Source organism: Lissotriton helveticus, chromosome 2_2 (assembly GCF_964261635.1).
Source record: "Lissotriton helveticus chromosome 2_2, aLisHel1.1, whole genome shotgun sequence".
Lineage (NCBI taxonomy): Eukaryota > Metazoa > Chordata > Amphibia > Caudata > Salamandridae > Lissotriton > Lissotriton helveticus.
Genome location: NC_136060.1, coordinates 302,578,746 through 302,604,277, shown reverse-complemented (window position 1 = coordinate 302,604,277; position 25,532 = coordinate 302,578,746).

Below are 25,532 nucleotides of genomic sequence, written 5' to 3'. Positions count from 1 at the left end.
GTCACTGCATGAGTGGCACAGGACCCCGCCTAAACTGCTACCGGCGAGGCTGCTGCCCCATTTTAAGGGTAGGTGCTGCAAAGGTGATCACTGTGACCAGGTCCACATCCTTTGTGATTGTCCCACTGTTTGACCCTTCTGGGGGTCAGTCTGGCCATGCTGAGTGCAACTCTTCCAGTGTCTATACCCCTAGCCCGAACCCTAATCTTGCTCCATGACCTTGTGGATTTGCATACCCTATCTCGGCATGAGGGCAGACTGCTCCACACTGTGCTTGCAACAGTGAAGAGCTGCGTCCATCATCACTGACACTTCTCCCATCCACCCACCCATGAAGAATTGCTCCCGCCCATGTATCAAACACAGCGGATATCTTCCTCTAGGTCTGGGCACCCTTTTTGCAGGAAGATGGGCAGTAGGCAGCTGGCGCCAGCTGCCGGGTGTCTGCACTCATTTGGCTGGCACGGTCCCCAGGTCTGATCCTGCCCCTCTCCCATTTTCCCCTTCCACTTCCTTGCTCTTCCCTGGCCTTTGGTTTCTCAATCATTATCTTATTTGTTCCCTCTCCTCCCTCCACCCACCCCCAGGGTCTCTTGGTCTCGCCCTCCCCACATTCTGCCCTCTCCTTACCTCTACCTCTGGCTAGCCTGCCCGCCATTGGCTGCTACTAGCTGCTGTGTCCCCGCTAGGCTGTGTCCCAGTAATGTCCCTATTGTGTTCACATGTGTACTGCTATTGGTGGGATGCCGCAGTGTTGCACTATATGATGTATCTTGTTCTTTATTTTGTCTTTATTTCCGAGTTAAAACCAAATAAAGAATTGTGAAACAAAAAAAAATGTAGATTGGTTTATAACTTGGTAGATTCTTGCCTTCCTCATTCGCATGGGTGTGTGCTTATTGCCTTTGTTACGTATGGCACTTACTGAACATCAGATTCTAAACTTGGCTATTCACTGCTGTGTATGTATAATTTTATATTTGTAGCCTGGCTGAAATCTCACAATGGTAAAGTGAAGGGCCCCTGGCATTTGTTATCAGTGGGGAGTTGTAACCAGATTGTTCAGATAGCTGTCTTTGTAAGAATACTTAGAGGCAAACAAGTCCTTGATAGTCATTGCCATTTTTGTAATTGACTCCACAGATGTTCGAAGGAAGTTTGAGAAAGTTAGTTGTGAAGTCATGGCATGTGGTTTTCAGCATGCATGGCATTTTAATTAATTTATTTAGAATTCAGTAATAATAGGTTTTGCATGTTCTAGAAGAAGTAGCGCATTTTCTTCTGGGACATGCTCCGTGCGATAGACGTATTACAGGAATCATCATTTGTGCATGCATTGTAGGGTCTTGGATATTGTGTGGCGATGACGGATCTGATACATTCATGCTTCTATAGTGTTGATAATTGTTATATATGACATAGCATGCTCAGACTAGCTATCATTTACAATAAGAACATTTATAATTAAAGCACATCCCTCCCAACCTTTTCAAGTTGAGTGCTGGGACATACAACCCATTTTTGGAAGGAGACCCACACTGTTACATTATTATTCCATTATTTGACCTTTCAGCAATGTGTGTTTAAAACACATAGGATAAATGTGTGATTTGATGTTAAACCATGTGATAATATTTCTATACAAGGGATCTGTCATGTGGCACCGTTCTGCCAGTTGGGATACACTCTGGTAGGCTTCAGGTGCATAGGAGGTAAGCATTCAGGATGAATGGGATGAACTTGTGTCAAGTCCCAGCAGCTTGGTAAAGGTGAGCACTTTCAACAGGACAGTAATTACATCTGACATTTTAAATGCTGTTTGAATACAGCAAGTTCTTGTTACATTTTGAATTTTTCACAGATGCTGCTGTCAATGATGCATATGAACAAGGGAGGCTAGCTGTTGCAAGATGTCTCAGGGTGGCAGGAGTGGAAAGTATGAAAGTACACGTGGTTCCTAATGTCATGGTCTGCTCTGTTGCAATTGCTTTCCACCCATTCAGTATGTCCAGATTTTTCTGGTTTTTGGATCAACTGGTTTTGGACTTCTTACTGTGGGTTAGTCTCACTACATGTGTCTCACCCACAGTAATCACATGAAAAATGGACCTTGTGTGTTTATCGCCTTTTCAGATAAAGCCATTGTAACGCAGCAAGGGTAAGGGGCACTAGGTTGGTTACACATGAGCACACGTGTTCACATGTTTGCGGGTTACGAATGGGAGGCTCATGTCACGCGCAGCCCTGTAAATGCACACAGGTAGGCTGGCGTAGTGGGGACTTTGCAGGATTAGAAATTATTTACCTGGGGTAGGTCTTGTAATATTAGTGAACACTCATAGGGAAAGTCAATGTGATGTACAGTTTTGTTTGTAGTGACACTTTATTGTACACATTCCCTTTGGCCTACAGAGACCAGTGACATATCAAACTGGGGTGTAACCTGTGAGGGAAAAACAATTCTGCAAATTTCAAAAAGATATCTGTACAAGGTATGGGTCAATAAGAAATGTCATATTTCTCTGGCTCAGTTCAGGATAAGAGCTCAGGCCTTTTGTCACCCTGCTGTGCCAAATTAATTACACAACACACGCACATAAGGCTGTGTCTACACAACCAAGGACCTGCATACATTAACCACCACCTGAACTTCCACCAACCATCAAGAAGACTCTGCTCCACCTCCCATTCTCTTGCCCATACTCCCTGCATCTACCGAAGCAAAAGTGGAGGATACTCCTACACCAACCTCACAGCAAAGACCTGGAACAGCCTCCCCACGGCCCTTCGGATCATCATCTCACTTTCTTCAATGCCGAATGGCTCTTAAGGACTGGCTGTTCGAATAAGCCTCCGGGCCTGCAAGCGCCTGGATACCCTATCAGGTGATTAGCTGCGTTTTATTAATCCTGTTTGATTGATGTCTCAGGTCCTGAGGAGGAAAGGGGGGTGGAATGTTCTGTATCAATCAATCAGCTGTCACACACTGTGCCAGGGATGGGCCTGCACAAGCCCACTGCAGAAAGGAGAGAGCCCATACCTCGGGAGCCAACACAGGAGGAGGGCTTTCCTTTGAAAATCTAGTCAGTAAAACCCTGGCAGTGATGCCAGCGAGTAGCGGAGCTGCAGCCCCCAGAGGAGATGTGTCTGGTGACACCTAGATGACACCATCTTGCACTGTCCCTGCATGCTGTGAAGGAGAGGTCTAGGGGGCAGGGGGAAGGAGGCCAACAACATGTGCATGTCTGCCTGCAGAAGCGGGCAGGAAAGAAGGGTCTGCTGATTCCCGCGGCTACATGCTACACAAGGATCTGGCGGGCATTCAGGTCTGGGCTCCCTGAACTGCCCTCACCATGAAGAGCACAAAGCAGTGCATGAGTGGGACTGGGCACCGCCGAGAATAAAAAATAAAAAAAAGCTAGGCTGCTTTCCCCACACACCCAGGAGAGCCACTAATAAAATATTCACTGCTCCTGGAGGACCATCCCAGAATGCCGTGCGGGGCTCTTTAGTACTTGTGTTTCTTCCCTTGTGGTGGGCCCCAAAACAGACAGGGTGCAGCACCAACATTTTTTTTTTAAAGCATGGGGGCTGCAGGGGTGTTTTCATAATAAAATTACCCTATGTTTGAGGGGTCATAAAATCTAGAACCTCTCCTGGATTTTAACAATGTTTCCTAGCACTACTAAGGATGGAGCTTTTGTTGTGCAGTGAAGAGTCCTGCGTTGTCTGGAGTCTGATTTTATGATTGTGAATATTATGGCCTAAAGATGGTTTAGATAATGCCTATGCTGTATAGAAGCACTCTCTAGGGGCTATGTTTATGGTACCATGTAACGTAATACAAATATTATTGCATTTTCACAGGTGAAAAGGTTAGAAAATAATATGCAGATCCATGTATTGCTCATTTTCAGTGCTTTATTTTGATAATCATGTTGACAGTGTTTATTGGTTAAAGTGCGAATGCTTTGTGGAGATTTATAAGTGTATTTACACCTGATGATTCTTATTAATGATTGCATTTAAATTCAAAATGAGCTCTTTAACGTGGTTTGCTACTCTTGACCCTTTGGCCAAGCCAGTAGAATTACCTTGTATGTTTGTATAGCCCCCTTAGTGGGTCAAATGCGGTAAAGTATGGTCAAAGGTGGTATTTTACATCTGCCTATGTGCATATTTGTAAATTATGCACAATATTTAGTAGTGTATGTCTAATAATTGTAGTTTTTCTTTTTCAAGGCACTGAGTGGGAAATCATTTATTGAGTGCTATTATTGCGTTCCAGCGAACGGTGATTACTAGCTCACACCACCTCCCCTGAGTAGGTCTTGGACCGCTCTGCTGGCTACCCTGAAAGAGTCAAGCGCTACATTGAGGTGCTTTGTTACAAAGTAAGGAGAACTGTGGACCTATAACTTTTGCAGGCAACTAATAGCCCCAATTTCCTACACTATGTTATGATTCCTGCACGTACAATATCCATGTTGTATACTTTCACTAATCAATAAAATTGATTTAAACAGAAACTGGAATTGCAAGATTTTTTGCTCTTTGGTTAATAAACTAAAATAATTATAAATAAGACTACTGTGTGTTTTGATATTAAAACGCAAATTGAATAGGGATAAACAAATGAAATAGGTAAACAATTCACAATTACACAATATATAAAAGGAGAATAGATATCAATGAGAGGACTGGCAACCTTCAAAAACCACTTGCATTTCTCAAAGCAATTGTTGCCTAGCTCGTTTGTAATACATGTGCAGCGGTTCATTTCTGACAAGATTAGTAAAACACAGCACAGCGACCTCCCAATTGATACAGCTGCACAGGGGTGAAGGACAATAAAGGATTGCAATTACAGATAAATTGTTCGGTCATTAGTTTTCGTTCAAGGTTGTTTGCAGACTTCTATAAAACGTGCTTGCGACTCTCTTTGTATCTAGGCTTCACCTGCAGGCATTCATTGTTCGTACTTGTTGTTCTCAGCTCGTTTAGATGAATAGAAATGTTTATAGTACACGAATCAGAAAAGAATGTTTATTCAATATTCATTAAAGATCTTTTCTAGAATTAACTAGCAACACCGAAGAAAGTGCCATTCCACCAATCTCAGAACAATGAATGAGATCAGAATTTGTGAACCTTGCTTTAAGGATGGGTTCTATTGAAGAAAACATAATAAAAAAGATTTGAATAGGAATAGGCCACCTTCATACTTTGACTTTAACTATATTTTTAGATCTAACATCTGCACTTTTTATCTGCAGACTTTGGAAGTCACGCAAATGATTTTTTTATGCAGCCAACACAGCATTAGACTGCCAAGCACATATTTGTCCAAATTTCAAAAGTGCATCATTTTCATTTTTGTTTAGTTTGTTCCCCGTACCAAGTCTCTGTTTATTTATTTTCATAGTTATATTAAAGGCAATATTTGCATGAATACCTGTAACAGTTACTGGAAGCTCGATGATGGTGTTGTACATTTAATATTCTATAGGTACATACACACAATGTCGATGGGGGACGTTTGTGTAATCATGGTTTTAGGCAGCCCTCGAGGCCCCTCAAGTAGGCACCCGGGCAAATTAAAAAGTGAGAGGCATATCCAGGTGTTCTCACTCAGGGGGATTCATGTGATAATGTGTATATGTAATATTGGGATAATCTATCTGCTCAAAGTCCTCAGAGGTAACGCTGTGGGGCGGTGAGGCAGGACGGGGCGTGGCTGGGTGGGGGGTAGTGGAGTCTGACATACGACGGCAAAGGTGAACATAAATAAATAAATATCTGCTGTTTTATGTCGGACTCCACTACCCCGCCACGCCCCGGGCCCCGCCTCACCTGCCCCACAGCGTTACCTCTGCCAGCCGCCACCGGGCACAATTGAAAAGGGGGGGCCATTGGCCCCCCCGCACGCATGGCGGTGTGGCGACCGCCCCCCTCTAACAAAGCTGCTCGGTGGTGGGGCGTGTCCTCAGGGGCACGCCCTGCCACCGATTGGCCAGCGCCCTCCCCGACCCGGATGTCATTGTGCGACATCCGGGTCGGGGGGGTGGGCTGAGGGGTCAATAAAGGGTTGGGGAGCGCCCAGGGAACTCGTTGCATCCTGGACGCTCCCCCTCCACACCGGTGGTGCCCCGCGCTCGGGGCTTGTTTTTCCTTTAACGCTTTTATGATTTTTTGTTCCAGGGGCTCAGGATCCTTCCAGGCGATCGTTCGTTGCCGACAGCCAGCGAGGAGCAGGCCTTCGCGTCCGATAGCGCGTCCGGAGGAAAGAAAGGTGTTTCGTATCGCGGGCAGCGAGCGCCGCCCGAGAGTGTTCTCCGGCGTCTGTTTAAGGTATTTGTCGGGGCGGGAGCGGAGGGGGACGAGCAGCGTTGCCGGCTGCTACAGCGCGAGTGGATGCTCTCAGGCTGCAACTGTTTAAAGCGCCACACGGTGGAGCACTGGATCCGTCGTATTGGGGATATATATCCTAGGTGCACGTGGGGCGAAAACGAGTAATTTTATTACAGCGGGTGTGACTTCGAGTGAGATATTTACTAATTGAAGAAGGTTGGAGCTGTTTTTCCCCGAATCGGGCACTCTTGTGGGGTGAGCCAGGCAGCCCGGGAGATCGTTTTCTCGTCATGGGGGTGAAGCAGGGCCGATTAGGGCAGTGCTTGGGGGGAAGACCTTGATATTTAATTAGGAGGGGTGCTGTGGTTTAGGGCAATAGGACAACCAAGTTTTGACATTGGACTGCAATCGAACTTCACAACAAGTTTGGATTGGGTGGTTAACAAAGGGCTGGAGCAATTTCACATCTCCTTTGTATTTACAGTCGTTTTTGTTGGTTGACCTTCAGCAAATGTGTTAGCCCCTCCTAGGTGTTAATGTCTTTTTCTATTACAGATAATCACAGTTTTTGTGTTCCCAATATGAACCACTACATCCTGCACGCGGTGAGCCTGGAGTGAGGGAGGGCGGACGTAGCCACACACTCGATACTGGCCGTGAGAGACGCAGGATTGGATCGGTAAGAGGAGAACGGGGGGCTTGCATTTCACTGCTTCTGGTAGCCGCCGGGTGGGTTTACGTTAGAGTTTACTCACCCCTGACAAACCGGAGAAGCCGGGGCGTTGCGGTTACGGTTGCATGGTGCTTATAGCCCCCTGAGCATCCTCCAGCTGTTGAAGGTACAAGGCACCTGTGTTGTAACACTAGGAGTGTAGGGCAGGGGTGTACAAACATGCCGGGGCCAAGGGGTGGAAAAGGAGGGCCTAGCATGGAGGTTATGATGCACGCCATGATGCGTGAGATGGGAGAAATTAATAAGAGGTTGGGGAAAGTGGATGAATTGGAGGCCCGCATGAATGAGAGGTTTGCCGATCCACCAGGTCCATCGGGCAGGCCCGTGCAGCAGAGAGCGGCACCCTTGCCGAGGGGAGATTTTGTTACCCCACCAAAGAGATCTAAGGCCAAGAAGCCGAGGTACAGTGCCCCAGCCCTCGTGCCCCTCGTACCGGTCACGGACACACCCGTACCTGCGGTGTCGGTTCCTCTGCCAGTTGTTCCCGCGCCCGCGACACCGGTGCTGGTCACGACGCCGACACCCCCTCCGGTGGGCATTAACCCCCCGCCCGTGGTACCGCTACCGGTCCCGAGTGTGCCACCAACCCCCGCTCCCCCCGCTCCCTTGCCTATCGCGCCAGCGCCACCAGACATGCCGCTTGGGGTCCCAAATGTGCCAGTTGGCAACCTGGACCCGGTCCCTGTGGAGTTGGTATCACAGATAGCCGCCTTATTACCTTGGTTGCAAAAGGTTGGTGTGTTCCCTGCCTCATCAGATCACGCGGCAGAAGCGGCGAAGTTGGTAGAAAAGATTAAAGCTGCGACCGCGGCTGACAATATTGCGGTGCCCTCATCTGCTTCACTTGCAGGTTCCAGTCCCGCCCAACCGAAGGGAGACGATGGCTTACCGGTTCAGGTGCCCGTCAATGGTAAGGAGGTGGCCTTGCCTCTCTTGGGGGACGGCTCAGTGCCATCCAGGAGTGAGAACTTGGCACAACATGTATCACAGGCAGTGAAAGAGTTGATTTGGGCAGGAAAGTATGTTTAAATTTTTTCATTGTTGCTAGACAATAGGGAAATGGAGCAGGCCAAGTTATTGAAGGAGTGGATGCATCCGAGTGAATGGAGGGCACAGTGCTCCAGGTTCAGGGTAGATGAGACTTTGAAGAACTGGATCAGGGCCTTTTCCGTCCTTTCAGCTATCACGGCTGAACGCCCCCCGAATGTGCAAGCAGCAATGGCTTGCTACCAGAGCAGGATAGTGGGGTGGAGCGATCAATACACTGGGGATGCGTGGAAGGAGTATGACATAAATTTCAGGAAAGCGAAAGAATTTGACTCATCATTGGCATGGGACAGATTAGATTCTATGTCCTGGCATAAGCAATTCTCAGGTGACACCGCCCCATCCCAGCCCATTAATACAGTCAGGGTGTTCTCCGCAAGACCCCAACAGCCCTTTCGGCCAGCCCAGGGGAGTGAGCCCCCGGGGAAGAATAGGGGGGGGGGGGTCGGAGAGGAAAGGGGTATGCTGGGACTTCAATAAACGCTCCTGCACAAGGGCACAGGGCACTTGTAGATTTAGACATGCATGTGCAGTCTGTGGTCACCCATCCCACCCCGAGACAACTTGCAGGTCCAAACAAGGGAACCACGGTCAGAGGGGAAGGGGGAAGCCAGAGTAGTGCAGACAATTCGGGCCCTCCCACACCGGTAGACGTTTTGGCAATGATCCCATGGTTGAATAGATATCCGGACCACGCAGCGGCCACTCTCCTTCAGGAAGGCTTCTCGCAAGGTTTTAGGATCCCGGCGGCGGGGTACACAGGTAGCGCAAGTTGCAGGAACCAACTGTCGGTGAAGCATAACCCTGAAGTGGTGAGGGCAAAGATTAGCAAGGAACTGTCACTGGGCAGGATAGCGGGCCCCTTCCAGGAGGTGCCAGTGCCCAATTTTGTGTGTTCACCGTTGGGAGTAGTACCAAAAAAAGAGAAAGGCGAGTTTAGATTGATTCACAACCTGTCGGCACCAAAGGGAGCGTCCTTGAATGATGCGATTGATGAAGGGATTTGCAGTGTGAAATATGCCTCATTTGACCAGGCAGTTGTGTTATTGCAAGCACTGGGGCCGGGGGCATTGATGGCAAAATCTGACATAGAAACAGCTTTCCGTCTCCTCCCAGTTCATCCGTTAGATCACCACCTGCTGGGTTTCAATTTCGAAGGCAAGTTTTACATGGACAAATGCATGCCCATGGGCTGTTCCATTTCTTGTGCTTACTTCGAGACGTTTAGCTCATTTTTAGAGTGGGTCATGAGACAGGCGACGGGACACCAGCAGGTCATGCATTACCTGGACGATTTTCTTTTCTTAGGTGCGGCGGGCTCTCACGAGTGTGCTTGGGCATTGCAGGAATTTTGCGTGCTCATGCAGGCTTTTGGGGTTCCGCTAGCATCAGGGAAGACGGTCGGCCCGGCCACCTGCTTGGAATTCCTTGGGATCGAAATTGACTCAGTGGAGGGTTGCTTCAGGTTGCCCAGGGACAAAGTGTCTAGATTTAGAGCAGCCCTTTCCCAATGCCTACGCAAGGACAAAGTTACCTTGCAACAGCTGCAGGAAGTAGTAGGGCAACTGAATTTTGCTCTACGGGTTATCCCCATGGCGCGCCCATTTTCTCGCTCCATTGCACAAGCTATGAGAGGCCTACGAGAGAAACATCACCGCATGAGGCTGTCATCTGAGGTTCGCCAGGATATGCGGATATGGATGGCATTCCTGGCGGATTTTAATGGCAGGGTAGTGTGGCCCGGTCCTCCCGCCACATCAGCAGAGTTGGGTTTATGGACGGACGCTGCTGGTAGTGTGGGATTCGGCGCCATTCTGGGGTCCAGGTGGGTCGCCCAGCGGTGGCCGGAAGAATGGAAAGCCTGGGGTCTGACCACCAACATTGGGTTCCTGGTACTCTTTCCGATATGGGTGGCCTTGAAGGTCTGGCCGGAACACCTATGTGATCAATCAGTGGTGTTCTGGTCTGATAACATGACAGTGTTGGAATGTATAAACCAACAGGGGGCACGCTGCCCTTTCATTCTGCGCCTGATAAAGGAGATTGTGTTACAATGCTTAAAATGGAATGTGGTGTTCAGAGCCAAACATGTCCCAGGAATTCTCAACAATGCAGCTGATGCCCTTTCTCGCTTTAAAATGCAGGTATTCAGGGAACATCTTCCTGCAGCAGACCCCTCGCCAGCCCACTTCCCGGCAGTACTTTGGCAGATTGGTGCCCCAGACTACAGGACCTCGTGGTTGCTAGCTTAGCCCCCAGGACCAAGTCAGCTTACGAAGGGGCGTTTTTGTCTTACCGGGCTTTCTTGGGGCTGGAATGGGAGGCTATGTGGGCGCAGGAGGACAGCTTTGCGGCATACTTAGAGACAATGCACAGGGAGGGGCGCTCAGTGGCGGCAGCGAGCAGACACAGGGCGGCAGTCGCCTTCTTCGCACAGGCTAAGGGCATGCGAGATCCTACTAACACCTTTATGGTGTGCAAGGCGTTGAGGGGTTGGCGCCGCCTGCAAGGTAACGCACCAGATGGAAGAAGGCCCATTGGGCCAGCGCGGCTGACAGCCTTATTGGGAGCGCTGCACAGTGTCTGTAGCTCCGATTGGGAGGTACTTTTGTTTAAAGCTGCACTTTCCCTGGCCTTCTATGGGGCTCTGAGAATTGGGGAATTAGTCGCAGGGCCAAAAGGAGACAAGTTGGGAGGCCTGCAGCGGTCGTGTGTTAGGATCAGTGAGGATACTATCTGGGTGACAATCCAGAGGTCAAAAACTGACCAGGAGTCCCGGGGTCACACCATAGTGCTCCACCGGGCATGGGCCAACCCTTGCTGCTCTGTCTCACATGTGGAGTACTTCCACAGGCAGCGAGGGGGCACGACGGGGGGGGGCACTGTTGTGTCACGCCGACGGCACGCCGCTGACCAGGTACCAGTTTAGGCGAGTCCTGGAGCTGACAGTCAGACAGGCAGGTTTTGACCCCAGAGACTTCGGCACTCACTCATTTAGGATTGGGGCAGCAACTGAAGCAGTAGCGAGGGGTCTCCCGGTTGACAGTGTAAAGAGACTGGGGAGATGGTCATCAGAGTGTTACAAACGATATGTGCGAATAGACTTGTTGTGACAGGACGGTGCTCACGCCTGGTATCTTTCTGCTTTTTGCAGTTTCTCAAACCTGTGACGCAGGGGAGGAACTCGCCGGCGTGCGTCAACGATCAACACCATCTCAGCACAAGCAACAAGAAGGACACACGAAATTGGTGACTTTTATTGTGGGCCACTCTTATGTGAGGCGTGCTAAACATGTTTTTCTTTCAGGAGACCGTATGAAAAGGGCTGCACTGAAAGGGTTCCATATTTCCTTTTTTGGTAGGGGGGGCTTCTTCCAGGGACTCTTAGCGCAGCAGCCTGCCCCCGTCAGTGGTGATACTTCACCTGGGGGAGAATGATTTGGCCTGACTAGGGAGGCGCATCTTGATAGAGGAAATCATCTCCACTGCTGGGTGGGTCACGAAGATGTGCCCGGGCTGCACAGTAGTATGGTCGCAACTTATCCCCCGATGGCAGTGGCGAGGGGGGACTCGGTCAGGGCGTTGAATCACTCGGTAAAGAGGATCAACACACAGTTGGACAAACTATTCCGAGCCCCCCGGTTGCAGACGATTCCACACGGGTGTATCTGGGGCAAGCAGTTCTATCTGGGAGACGGGGTCCACCTGACTGAGGCGGGGAATGTCCTGTGGTCTAATAATCTTTGGGCGTGGTTAGAGGGATTTGCTAAATAAGTCAGTCCAAGATGTAGGGTTAGGAAGGGGGAGGCCAGATCGTCGGTCAACAATGCTGGCCTGTGGCGGTAAGGTCATGACCGGTGAGCAGCTATTTTAAGGTCTGAGGGGGCGGGCATCATCCTATGGAGGTTCCCGCCCAGGGGGAGGGGCCATTGGCCCTTCCTAGAACTTCAGGGGCAAGGTAACTGGTGCTTCAAAGGGGCGCGGGTTGGAGGAGTGACGCTTTCCTTAGGCTGGTAGCCACCCCGCGCGCGCATACTCATGACGTCAGCAGATGGCGCTGAGTAAGGGCCCTCCTTAAGTGGGTAAATGGAGTTCACGGCGTGGACCGGGTAATTACCGGGCCCGGCTGCGCATGCGCACATCTTGTGGTGAGGCGCAGCTAGTAGGACCTGACACCGGTTAGCGACCTTGCCATATGGCCAGAAATGTTAGCATACTAAATTTCAGATGAGGATGTTAGATTCGGTTAGGAAACAATCTGTATTAGAGTTTTTGTTAAGGATAGTCTCTCACACTTGTTGACAATCATGTATCTAATGTCCTGCTGATTTTCGTATAAACTGCATTTCGTACATTTAAATTTGTTGTTTTATATCTTAATAAATACGGCCGGGGGGTCCCGCGACCCCCCGCCTTCCAAAGATAATCATGTTCAGTTGTCCTTGTATCCGGGTGTTGGTGTGGTCATAGGGAGGGGGGCGGCAGCCAATCACTGACCATGTGAAAAGGGGGGGCCATTGGCCCCCCCGCACGCATGGCGGTGCAGCGACAGCCCCCTCTAACAAAGCCACTCGGTGGTGGGGCGTGTCCTCAGGGGCGCGCCCTGCCACCGATTGGCCAGCGCCCTCTCCGACCCGGATGTCATTGTGCGACATCCGGGTCGGGGGGCGGGCTGAGGGGTCAATAAAGGGTTGGGGAGCGCCCAGGGGACTCCTTGCTTCCTGGACGCTCCCCCTCCACACTGGTGGTGCCCCGCGCTCGGGGCTTGTTTTTCCCCACCCACCATCCCTGGAACATTGCGGTGTTGTATGCATTATTAGTTAATTTCAGTCGATAATTTGTATATATTGTTTGTTAGGCCAATTTTCCTATGCTTAGATAATGGTTGGTTATTGTGCTGTTATGCTTTCTCTTAGGACTTGTTTCCCCTGTTAGATAATGATACTGTGTATATTATGGTTTGCTTTGGTATTTAGGCCTTTTTCCCCGCGTAGCTTTATGGTGTTATGCGTGATTTTATTTAGACAGAGTAGCTGTACACTAGAATTTTTCCCATAGGTCGTCGTATTTATTAGGTATGGGGCATGCGGTAAGGTCATGACCGGTGAGCAGCTATTTTAAGGTCTGAGGGGGCGGGCATCATCCTATGGAGGTTCCCGCCCAGGGGGAGGGGCCATTGGCCCTTCCTAGAACTTCAGGGGCAAGGTAACTGGTGCTTCAAAGGGGCGCGGGTTGGAGGAGTGACGCTTTCCTTAGGCTGGTAGGCACCCCGCGCGCGCATACTCATGACGTCAGCAGATGGCGCTGAGTAAGGGCCCTCCTTAAGTGGGTAAATGGAGTTCACGGCGTGGACCGGGTAATTACCGGGCCCGGCTGCGCATGCGCACATCTTGTGGTGAGACGCAGCTAGTAGGACCTGACACCGGTTAGCGACCTTGCCATATGGCCAGAAATGTTAGCATACTAAATTTCAGATGAGGATGTTAGATTCGGTTAGGAAACAATCTGTATTAGAGTTTTTGTTAAGGATAGTCTCTCACACTTGTTGACAATCATGTATCTAATGTCCTGCTGATTTTTCGTATAAACTGCATTTCGTACATTTAAATTTGTTGTTTTATATCTTAATAAATACGGCCGGGGGGTCCCGCGACCCCCCGCCTTCCAAAGATAATCATGTTCAGTTGTCCTTGTATCCGGGTGTTGGTGTGGTCATAGGGAGGGGGGCGGCAGCTAATCACTGACCATGTTCAGTGCTTCATGTGAGATTTAAAGGATTGAGATGTGAAGATAGTTCAGCAATCTTTCTCAGTTTGGTTTGGCTGCAGGTGAGTGGGGCCACAAAAGTTGGAAATGTAAGTCTTTGTTGTAGACATTTCAGGCTTCGGGTGAGACATCCTCACCTTTTGTTGAAGAACTACCTCTTTGATCAAATGTTTTCGATAATGTGTTCTTTTTATCTAATTCTATGGTCTCATTTTCGAAAATAATGAATGCAAAATTAGATCTGGCGCATTCTAGGTAGCATAGTTAAAATTCACTCAGTTTCTGTGGTAAATGTCCCACCCAACAGGGACACGGCATCTGGCTGCATGTCTTTTTTGGCAGCACCAAGCTGCCTGGCTACATTTGCTTTCCCACTGTCACTCAGCAGTGGTAATACCTCAGTAGTAATTGCTCTGGTTGTCATCTCCTTCCCATAATCCTGAACATCCTTCCCGGTGACATTTGGAAACGGAGAAGGAGAGCTGCATTGCCAAACCAGGGCACGTTAAGCTGCTCCCTGCCTTATGTGGTAGTGAGATGGGATAGTTCCTGCTTCCATACAGGTGTCCATGTTTTGCCTTCTTTTACAAAATAACGTTATCATATGTCCAATTAGCGAATCTGGAAAAAGTTGTGCAGTTGTTAGATGTTAGGCTTTGCAATTTCTCAGAGCCCCAATAAAAGGTTGCAGGTATAGCAGAATCCGGACAACTATTGTCAATTCTGTATAATGCATTTTTGCCTAATTGGCTAGTCTCTGTATCAACGTACTCCTGAGATCTCAATACACACTGTCAATCATTGTTGATATTATTGTTTTTCATATTTCCATACAGTTGAGTGGTGACTGCCTTTTTGAAAATCTTACCCATGAATGGTAGCAATATAAATAACAGGTCATCGGGGTCCGAGGTAAGTTTTGTAGGAAGAACAAAAATTGCTTGGGCTTGCAGAAGGCGGGAGCATGCCTTGGTTAGGGGGTGTGTTGATTAAGTTGATGAGTGGTTAAGGGTATTCCTGAGATTATCTTCATTAAGGATGCTGAATGATATTACCTTCATCTGGTTGTTTTCATTAAATTAGGAATGCTTGTATTGTCCTCTGTGGTGAGACCACTGAATTCAGGTCACTTAGATTCGTCCTGAAGTTGTACAATTTGAGAGATGGGTGGTACCAATGTGGCATTGTTCTACCTTCTAATTTTGCTCAGCTTCTTTGTGAAGCAACTGTTGGGAGCATTCCACTTCTTTTAATGTTTGATGACTAGGTGCAAGGTGTAAGTCACACAGTGCCAAATTCCCTTATAGAGTTCTCTAGTTCTGTTATAAGCTTCTGGGATGTTTGAAGTGTAGGAGCTAGTAAATGTTTTCCCTAATTAGCTTCTTGTGAGATGCACAGAAGTGCTTCCTTGGAGTGAATTCTTCCTGCAACTCGAGTCATTGTTACTGAGTGTTGTGTCTTCTGTGCGCACATTTATTGTTACAGTGTTGTGTGTCGAATAGTGAAGATGTCCTGGATTTAGATGATGGGCATTTGACTGGGGCAAGGACATCATTTGTATTCTGCACGGTGAGATTGAGAACAGAGATTAAGGCCGTGAAAATGGTGTAAGTATAGAATCATGACTTTTAGACATTTGGAGTTCACTGATGGGAGGTTTTTGAAGCAACCAGAAGCGCTGCTTTGAAGGGGTTGATTGTCCTCTATGATCATGACTACAAAATGGATGGCTTTTGGGTTGGTCCAGTCAGAGAGATGTAGTGCTTGATGAGCAGGTCAAATCCAGGATTTTGCCATTTGTGTGTAGGTTGCTAAACGATTAAACACTATTGAAAAAAATAAATTCTTATTGAATAAAGAGAACAGTACCGCAGGTACAATAACATAAGGAAGTAAAACAAAACGTGTAAAGAGAAATATAACAAGGACATATGACCTTAAGAAAGCTAAATGGAACAGTTAGGTACTATATTAATAAGTAATTATATATATAGATAGTATTTGTTTTTTATGAGACGAGAGAAAAGACGGAGAAAGAAAGAAAAGAGAGAAGGTAGGGGGAGGAAGAGGAAGAGAGGGAAAAGAGAAAAGGAAACGTGAGAAAAAAGAAGTATATTAAAGTGTTATCGTAAGGATGAGTGTATAGATAGAAAGTTAGGGAGGGGTAACCATAATAAGTCAGATTTCATTTTTTGAGTAATGGAAGAAGAAGAGACAGTAGAGATTCTATGTTCATCGCAGATAAAGTTCCACCAAGTTAATATACACAGTTTTGAATTATCTTTCCAACAAGTAAGAATGACTCTAAATGCCACGGCAATAAAGAGATCAAATAAGTTAACTTTGAACGAGGGGTTATGGAGAGCGGGAGACGTGGAACCTAAAATTACATTTTAAATAGATAATGGAATACATTTTAACCATACAGATTGCCAAAATTTAAAACATTAGGACAATAGTATAATACATGAAATAAAGTACCATGAGAAGATAAGCAAGACCAGCAAACAGGAGAGTGAGAAGGGTTAATTTTATGTAAGAATACATGAGTTCGGTAAGCTCTGTTATATAAAAAGAACAGTGATTGAGTGATATTTGCAGCTTTAGAGGTGGTGGAGATTTTGTGCCACAACTTGTCCCATTCGTTAATGGAAAGAGTGGTCGAAACAGCTAATTCCCAAGCTAATTCAATTGGTATTTTTGGGCATTCTGAGATGGAGGTAGAAAGGAGTTTACATATAAGAGAGGCTATTACATTAGAATCAGGAGAAATGGTATATAAAGGAGTCAAGGGGAAAAATGGGATGACAGTAGGAGGACAGTTGTTATTTGATATATAATCCTGGAGTACCTGAGACAATTGAGAATATTGGGATAGGCATGAGGAAGGTAAATCACAGCACTGTTGTAAGGTGTCAAAAGGAAAAACGGAATTATGAGAAAGAAGTTGATGTACAAAAATAATATTCTTCTCTTTCCAGTGTTTGAAATAGAAAGATTTGTGTCGACATTTAATACATTTGTTGTACCAAACAAAAGAGGCAAGAAAAGCTTGGTGAAAATTGGAACCGTTAGTAAATAGAGAGTGTAATAGGTGTTGTGAGTATTTTAAAATAGGGTGGTTAGCTAAAAATGTACAATTGGACATAAAACAAATGTCATAAAAAGAGAATTCATTTAGTAGAGAGCGTTCAAAAGTGATCCAAACAGGAATTGGTTCATCATGAGATTGTTTGTTTAATGCATAAGCTTGTCTAAGTAAAAAGGCAGCATGGTAAAGCTTACAATTAGGGAATCAAACACCCTCTTCAGTTTTTGTTTTTATTGGTTTAGTTAATGCAATGCAGGGAGGTTTATTGTTCCATAAAAATTTAGAACAAAGGGAATTGAGTTGAGTAAAGTAATAATTGGGAATATTGACACTTGAACTGTAATGGTTTCTATTGTCTAGAATTAGAGCGTAAGCACCGGAGGATTCCAGGTGTCAGAGCAGGGAGAGAAGATTGAGGGAACAGGGTTCTAATGGAGAGTGTTGGTTACTGGGAGGCTTGCTGTTGTTGTTGCTCTTCTTAATAAAGTACACCAACTTACTTGAGCATAGAGTTAGTACCATTTGGCGACAAGCATTGAGCAGCACATCCACAAACCCAACATATTTGAAAGATTTCTCAATTTATAACCTTTGTCCAGAGACATACTGCAGCAGCGCTGAGTAGGGAATGGAGGCACCCTGTGACAGTATATCCTCTGCCTCCAGTTGACTTTGGTCGCATCAAAAGATGCAGTGGCCTACGTTCTGTGACACACTGAGTGTGCACAATCTTGGTTTACTTATTTGGCATAACCTGTTGAGAGGCCTTTTTGACAAAGCTTACTCTCACGCCTGTGTCTGCTGTTGTGTTGCTCTGCTTGTGTTCACACTTCATCACACCAAGCCGACACCGATGTGCAGCCGTTATAATTGTTTGGGCTGTGCTTCAATTCAGTGCATTGTTTATTTGGGCTCAATCAGAGCCATAATTGAAGTGGTTTAGCAAGAAACAGTTGGAGGCCCTTGCGCGTTGCCTCACAATTCTTAGCCGGCGTGCAAGGAACTGCGCACGTACTGTTACGTGGGCACGTGCTGTAATGTCAGCTTCATGCTTTCCTTGAGGATGCTCTACTCATCAGCCGACTTCCATGTCGATGTTTCAGCATGGCAAACTGAGGCATTCTTCACAGGGTGGATCACTGTAATTCGCACATAAGGGAGCTGAAATTGGCTGCACCTGTATTAGACCTGCCATCTTTTGTCATAATTTCCCCAGTCTTTTTGCTTCTGGCTGCCTGTTTTTGACTGTGCTGCATTTCGTTTTTACTGGTTTTAGGACTCTGGGCACTTTACCACTGCTGTCCAGTGTTAAAGTGCCAGTGCTCCAAGTGTAAAATAATTGGTGATTGATTTAGCCATGATTGGCATATTTGATTTACTAGTAAGTTCATAGTAGAGTGCACCAGATGTGCCCTGGGCCTTTAACCCTTTCACTGCGTTGGCTATTCCGCTGCAGTGCTAAGGGGCGGGGGGGCGAACGGCGCTCCGACGCTGGCTCCGTCACACCCCTCGGGTGGGCTGTGCTGGTGACGGAACGGTTCCGTCACGGCCTGCTCGCCGTGCCTGCGCGGCACTGATTACGCGCCTGCGCGGCGCGTTCTATCGAGCGAGCGGGGTCGTGATGGAACTGTTCCGTCACAAGCACAGCCCACCCGAGGGGCGTGACGGAGCGGTTCCGTCACCAGTGTGGGAGGGGTTAAATTAAATGCTACTAGTGTGCCTGCAGCACTGATTGTTCCACCCATATGAGAAGCCATGTAAACATGTCTCAGACCTGCCACTACAGTGTCTGTGTGTGCAGTATTAAAGTGACATTCGACCTGACAAATGTATCCACTTGCTAGGCCCAAACCTTTCCTTTAACTACATGTAAGTCACCCCTAATGTTGGCCCAAGACAGTCCAGTGGGCAGGGTGCAGTTGTTTAAAAGGTAGGCCATGTACTGGTGTGTTTTACTTGTCCTAATAATGAAATACTGCCAATTTCGTTTTTCACTACTGCAAGGACAATCTCTCCCATAGGGTAACATGAAGATTGGCTTGAAATATCTTTTTAGTATGATTTCCAATTGGGAGCAGATAGAAATATGGAGTTTAGGATCTTTGAACACACAATTTAGAAATACATCTTTAGACAACGTTGTTTTTTAATTACATGTTTAAAAATGTCACTTTTAGAAAGTGGGCATTTCTTGCTAAACCTTTCTGTGCCTCTGCCTGTCTGTAGAATTCTCGTCTGAATTAGCTGACTGTTTGGCTCTTGTGCATTCACTCTAGACAGTCACACAAAGGGAGCTGAGGTGTGCCTTTCATATCCTGATGGCCCATCACCAGGCTGAGGGGCCTTCTTGAGCCAGAATGGTGGGAAGAGTTGTCACTGGCACCTGAATAAGGCTGTGCCTGTCCTCACACAAAGCTATATCCCCCCCCCGGTAGTGTGCTTGGAGCCAGGTCATGGAAAGGGAGGGTCTTGTGCACTACCAATACTTTCCTTAGAAATTTGCCTACTTGAGAAAATGGTATAAGTATTGGACCTCTGACACCCCAAAATCAGAACACTTCTCTACTGGGAACATTCTGCCAGGAAGAAGAGCTAGATGCAGTAGGAGGGACTACCACTCTGCCTGATGCTTCAATGTGCTGGCCTGCAGCTACTGCTTACTTCCTTGGAGTGAAAGGACTGGACTTTTTGTTTCTACGTCCTGGTTCCAAGGTGTCCAAGGGGTTGTGTGTACTTGCCTCCTGTTAAGAAGTCTCAGGGCCATCAAAGACTTTCTCTACCAGTGCCTGGGCTCTTCTACTGAGAGTCCTGACATGCCAAGTGGTGCAAAATCATGTTCCTGGGCTTTTGGTAGTGTAATTGTGTGATCCTAAAGAGAAATCCATGCATCGACTCCCAGCGCCTGTTTTATCGATGCACTGCTGCAAAAGGTCAATGAATCGCCGCAGCCTGCACTGAAGCATGGCTCCCGCTTGAAGCATCAACCACAGCTTTCACCGTCTGCCCAATGTGGAAAAGTAAATTTTGCCATGTTATATGTGCCTACGTGTTCCCCATCCTATGTTATATGTGCATGATTAATATGCATATGTATCCCCCTATGATCGATTAAAGACGCAATTATAGTTGTGTCCAACTCTAGTATGCCAGTTTCCAGTTCTCGTGAAAGCAACAAGTATTAGGCCCATGTTACCACGATTTACAGTGTACACGTTAATTCATTGAATTGTCCCCGTTTCTAGGCCTCAAAAGGGCCCGGACACCAGATTCAAGCTCCAGTCTTCTGAACCCTCTCCGAGGAGCGATGCAGCCCCCACCTGCATTCCTGACCCTTCACTTACTTCCTGCCGCGCGGTGCCCGGCCCGGCCTGGCTCTGCCTGCCTGTCTGCCAAGAGTATGTTATGCTTCTAGTTATCAGTTCAGCTCCTCGTCTTTGCATTCCTTAGCTACTGAACTGCATCAACAGTTCCAGCCATGGTCTAGTCTTTCTGTCTCCATGTAAGAGAAATACTGTATTAATATTCATAGAATATTCCTAGCACACGCAATATATGTAGAATAATACATGCACTAGTCTTAGAGTCAAGTAGCCTCTGCCCTGATAACTTTTAGTTTCTATCAACATGTACTCCAAACACAAGATACCAGATATGCCATAGGTACATGTCGTCCTGACACCGTAGACTTTAGTCTCCTCTTCTAGTGCAGAAGTCATAGCCCCCAGTTCTCCCTGGTAACACGTCATTGCCCGTTTGCGCGCACCACTAGGTTAAAGGTCCCGGCTGCTCAGGTAGCCCCCTCCATGTTTCCGCCCACTCATGACATTTCTATGACGTTTCACATCACATGTCTCAGTGCACGCCCTGTACACGCCTTTTTCTTCCACCAATGTGTCCTTATCTTTCGCGACTGCTACGCCTACTGCTACGCCTACTGTATTGAATGTAATTGTAATGTATATATACCTTGTACTGTTACTTAGACGTTGCAGCTGCCATCCATTCTATTTCCGTGCAGGCTATCCCGTTCCTGTCCCTTCCCTCATGCCTGATTAAAGCCTGTTAGACTCAGATACCTCGAATCCTGTCTCTTATTTATTGAGCTATCTGTTTTATTCAATGTATTCAAAAATAGTACCGGTAATTAATTATTTATTTACCACACCCCGCTTGCCATTGTGCCCCAGCACATCAGAAGAATGGCTGCAGCGTGAGTCCCGAGCACCATGTCACCAACATCCGGTTCCGAATCAGCATCTGCTTTGCAGCTGTGGAATTAACGCAGCATGTCTTGTTTGTTGACGCATTGTTCCACGATGCCGATTCTTCATTGACACCGCGCCACACTAAGGAACCACGGCCTGTGTCCGGAAACCAATGCATCATCTCCACTGCCAGTAAGGAACCAATGCATAACCTCCCCTGTGTAGTAATGAACCAACGCATCACTTTGCTTTTCCGGCACCTCACCTCCCCTGCGCCTTGCACCGTCTTTGATTTCTGACGCATTTAAGGTAATTTGTGCTAAAAGTAATGCATTGCATCCATCGATATGTATGAACTATACTTGTTTAACCTTTTAAAATGATATTTTGACTTATATATGTTGGACTTTTGTCATTTTGGTCTTGTGTTATTCAGATAAATATTGGCTGTTCAACTCCATTACCCAGACTAGAGTGAGGGTCCCTACTTGGACAGGGTGCAAACCACTTCCAACTGTAGACCCAATTTCTAACATTCAGGTATTAGGTACAGCGGATCTTGGTGAGCCGCACACCTACTAAATTCATTGACTACCACCTAATTCAATATCTATGGTATGTGACTTGGGTTGAGAAGGTAGTTTTATGCAGCAATTTGTAATTTATTAACTTTTTTATGTTTATGTGTATTTATTTGCCGGTATAACAGAACACAAATATATAAATAGACAGACAGACAGACAGACAGACAGACAGACAGACAGATAGATAGATAGATAGATATATAGATAGATGCATAGATAGATAGAAACAACATGTAAATCTTCTAGGAAGCAACATGTGCGCTTCTCAAACCTTTCCACTAACTCCTCCTCAGGCATTTCTACACGTACTAGGTGAACCTGTGATAAAATGGCCTGAGTGGAGAAAATATTTTGAAAACAACATCTCTCCCCCGAAAATAAAGAGGAATTTCCTGCTGCATGGAAAAAAATCCTTCTACACACTTTAGGCCCAGAAGGCTTGAGAATTTACAATGAGATCGAAAACAAGGTTAGGCTGAACAAAAAAATAGATGTATACAAAAAAAGGGCTAAAACATTTTAACTACTTCTTACCCATAGTCGCAAAGGCAAGTGGAGAGGTGTGGCTCACCGGTTAGAGGCGGCAGACCTGTAGGCAGAGAACGGCCCGGGACCAGGGTTCAATTCCCGATGAGGCAGGGTCTTGGACCAGGGTCAACGGACTTGATAATTCTCGCCTCAGTGCCTACTCTAACCAGGGAACGCACTCGGTAACTCTGGGCATTAAGCTTGCCTCATCTCTACAACGGCCCCCCACAGACGCCGGGGATGCCTGGCTTCACACTGGAGATACCCAGAAAGGGACCATCTCACAGGGAAAACCAGGACGGGTTCCCCAGCGGTCTACAGCGCCAGGACACTCGGGTAGAGTAACAGTGCGCTTTACAAGTATCCCACATTTACATCGCTGCTGATTTTTTCAAAGGAAGCAAAACAAGAACAAACCTGTGGAAGACTATATTTCCAACCTAAGGAAATTAGCCATAACCTGCAAGTTTGGCAACCTTCAAGATGACTTGATTAGGGACAAATCATCATGCATACTATTAACGTATGCATCCAGGAAAAGTTGTGGGTATATGGTGATTCACCCTTAAAAGAGGTCATTGCATTTATAAAAAAAAGGCAGAACTATCCAGGAGGTGACCCATGCTGTCAATGTTACACCGGTAGAGGTCGAACAAGTTTGTAAGGTGGTAAAGAGGAAACTTCACTCATAAGAGAAGGAGGGTGCCACCAGCAATATATAGAAGACTACCAAAGTTCAAATAGACAGCAATGTTGTCAAATCAAAAATAAGGGATTGCTATCACTGTGGCAGGACAGAACATCTTGCCTATGACAAAAAGTGTCCTGCTGCAGAGCAGAGCTGTTCCCTTTGTGGTATCATAGGCCATTATGCTAGGGTGTGCAAAAAGACATTGTCTACAGTTTTTTTTAACACTTTATTTTTATTATTTTATTTCGACAGATTAATTCCGTACATGCTTACCAGTCCAAGATTTGTTTTTCATACTGTGTTACACATCCTATTTTACATTCTGCGGTTTTCAAGCAGTGCATAAATTGTTTGTCACTTTTCACAATGCATATGTCCAGCTCGACACATATGTCAATTTTTGGGTTATTGCTGTCCCATTAGAGTACCCCACATTAGCTACAAATCCTTCAATTGTTAGATCATGTGCCTGGTACATCTGGTGGGCCCTTTGATGTTTGTGTCTCAAGTAGGTATATCTGAAGCAGTTGCCAAATGTCACGTGGTTTAGAAGTGGGTTGTTGTAGTTGTGCATAAATATAACTGTTAGTATTGCAGTATGTTAAGCTAATAATCAATGCCTTAAGGTTTGGTGAGTGTCTGCTGCCCCATTGTATAGCTATTTCCCTTTTGGCAAGTAGCAGTTCAGGCGCCGCATAGCGGCACACAGATTTAGGTATGATATGTACAAACCCCAGTAGTGCCTGCAACGGGTCAGATGCAAGCAGGGCATGAATCATGTGGGAAAGTTCAGTGAATATGTACATAACATGTGAGAAAAGTCAGCTGAGGGGGCAAGGCATTTGGGACACGTGTGTGGGCGGGAGGGGTGTAACTGGTTAGGTTTAATAGGGGTGACATATGCGCGCCATAGAAATTTGAAGTGTAATAACTTATGCCGGTGGATTAAGAAAATCTTACGGATTTGTGCAGTATTGCCATTGGAAGTCTGAAAGTGCATGCCCTAAGTCCCACTCCGATGCCGCTCTCATGCCTATGTCTCTTATGGGAAGCAGCGCAATGCATGTTTTGTATAATTTGGACACTAGTTGTTCACCACTCGAATCTTAAATGAGTAATGTCAAAGGAGTGAACTCCTGCGGTTCAAGGGGATAGCTGGGGATTTGGGCTCTAAGTGCACTCTGTAATCTACGCAACACAAAGTGGTCCATTAGCTGGATCACTAAATCAAACATTTTCTGTTTGTGTAAAGACATGATCCGCAGGAAATAGGTCACTGATGGTGTCTAATGAATATTTGGACAGCGTGCGTTTTACAAGTGTCTCTCGCGCAATGGGTAACCATGTATTGCCTGCCAAGGGGAGGGCAGGTGACTAAAGTAGATGCCTCCCTGTTGTTCTAACCAGCTTTTTCTAAGCCCAGCTGGTTGTGGAGACCATCTGAATTGTGGATCTCATACTAGGCTTAATGGCAATATTGCAGAGAGTTGGATACGGTGGGTATGGTCTGCCTCTGGTTTAGAATATGGTATCCTTACATCTGGGTGGTACCAATGTCTGGCAAAACTGCACTGAGCCACCAAATAATATATCTGCAAATTGGGATCACTGAACCCACCGGCTCATAGCGCAGCATCTGTGTCCCACCTGATCCTAGGTTGTTTACCTCCCCATACAAGTCGTATCAGTGATGTGTGGCGTGTTGTGAAAAAGGAGGCAGTTAGTGGCATTGGGATATTGTGAAATAGAGGAATCTGGGGAGGACCACTATTTTAAGTATTACTATTCTGCCTGCCATTGACAGTGTCAGTTTCAGCAATAACTCAATTTGACTGGTCAGCTTTTCCATTGCGTCTCCATAGTTGAGCCGCAGTATCTGATCTGGATGCCTATGTATGAGTATCTCCAAATATTTTACTACGTCCTCACACCTTACAGGTGGGTATTCAGAGTCTACTTCCCTAGTGCATGGGGTCAAAGGGAATATTTAGGCTTAAGAAACAAATGTGGGATCACACTGCTTCACCTCCCAGCGTGTTCTCCCCTAAGCATTATGGTGGATGCAGGTCATCCTGCGTGTGTACTTGCACAAAAGTTCTTTCGAGTGTTTCACCAGGTTGGTGCAGATCAATGCTGGCCATCTCTAACACGTGTTTCTGGATTATTATCCATCATCAGTAGAGATTAGGCAAAAAAATATTTGAGGTTGCTAAGCAGGCTGCCAAAGTCTTCTCTGGTCACAGTACCTCTCCAGGCACGCAGGTGCCTCTACACAAGCTCGTCAGCTCAAAGTGGCTCGAGGGAGCCTTTTAAACAGGAAACAAATGTGGGATCACACTGCTTCAACTCCCAGCGGGTTCACCCCTAAGCATTATGGTGGATGTCGGTCATCAAGCGTGTGTACTTGCACAAAAGTTCTTTCGAGTGTTTCACCAGGTTGGTGCAGATCAATGCTGCCCATTTCTAAACATGTGTTTCTGGATTATTACCCGTCATCAGTAGAGATTCGGCAAAAAAATATTTGAGGTTGCTGAGC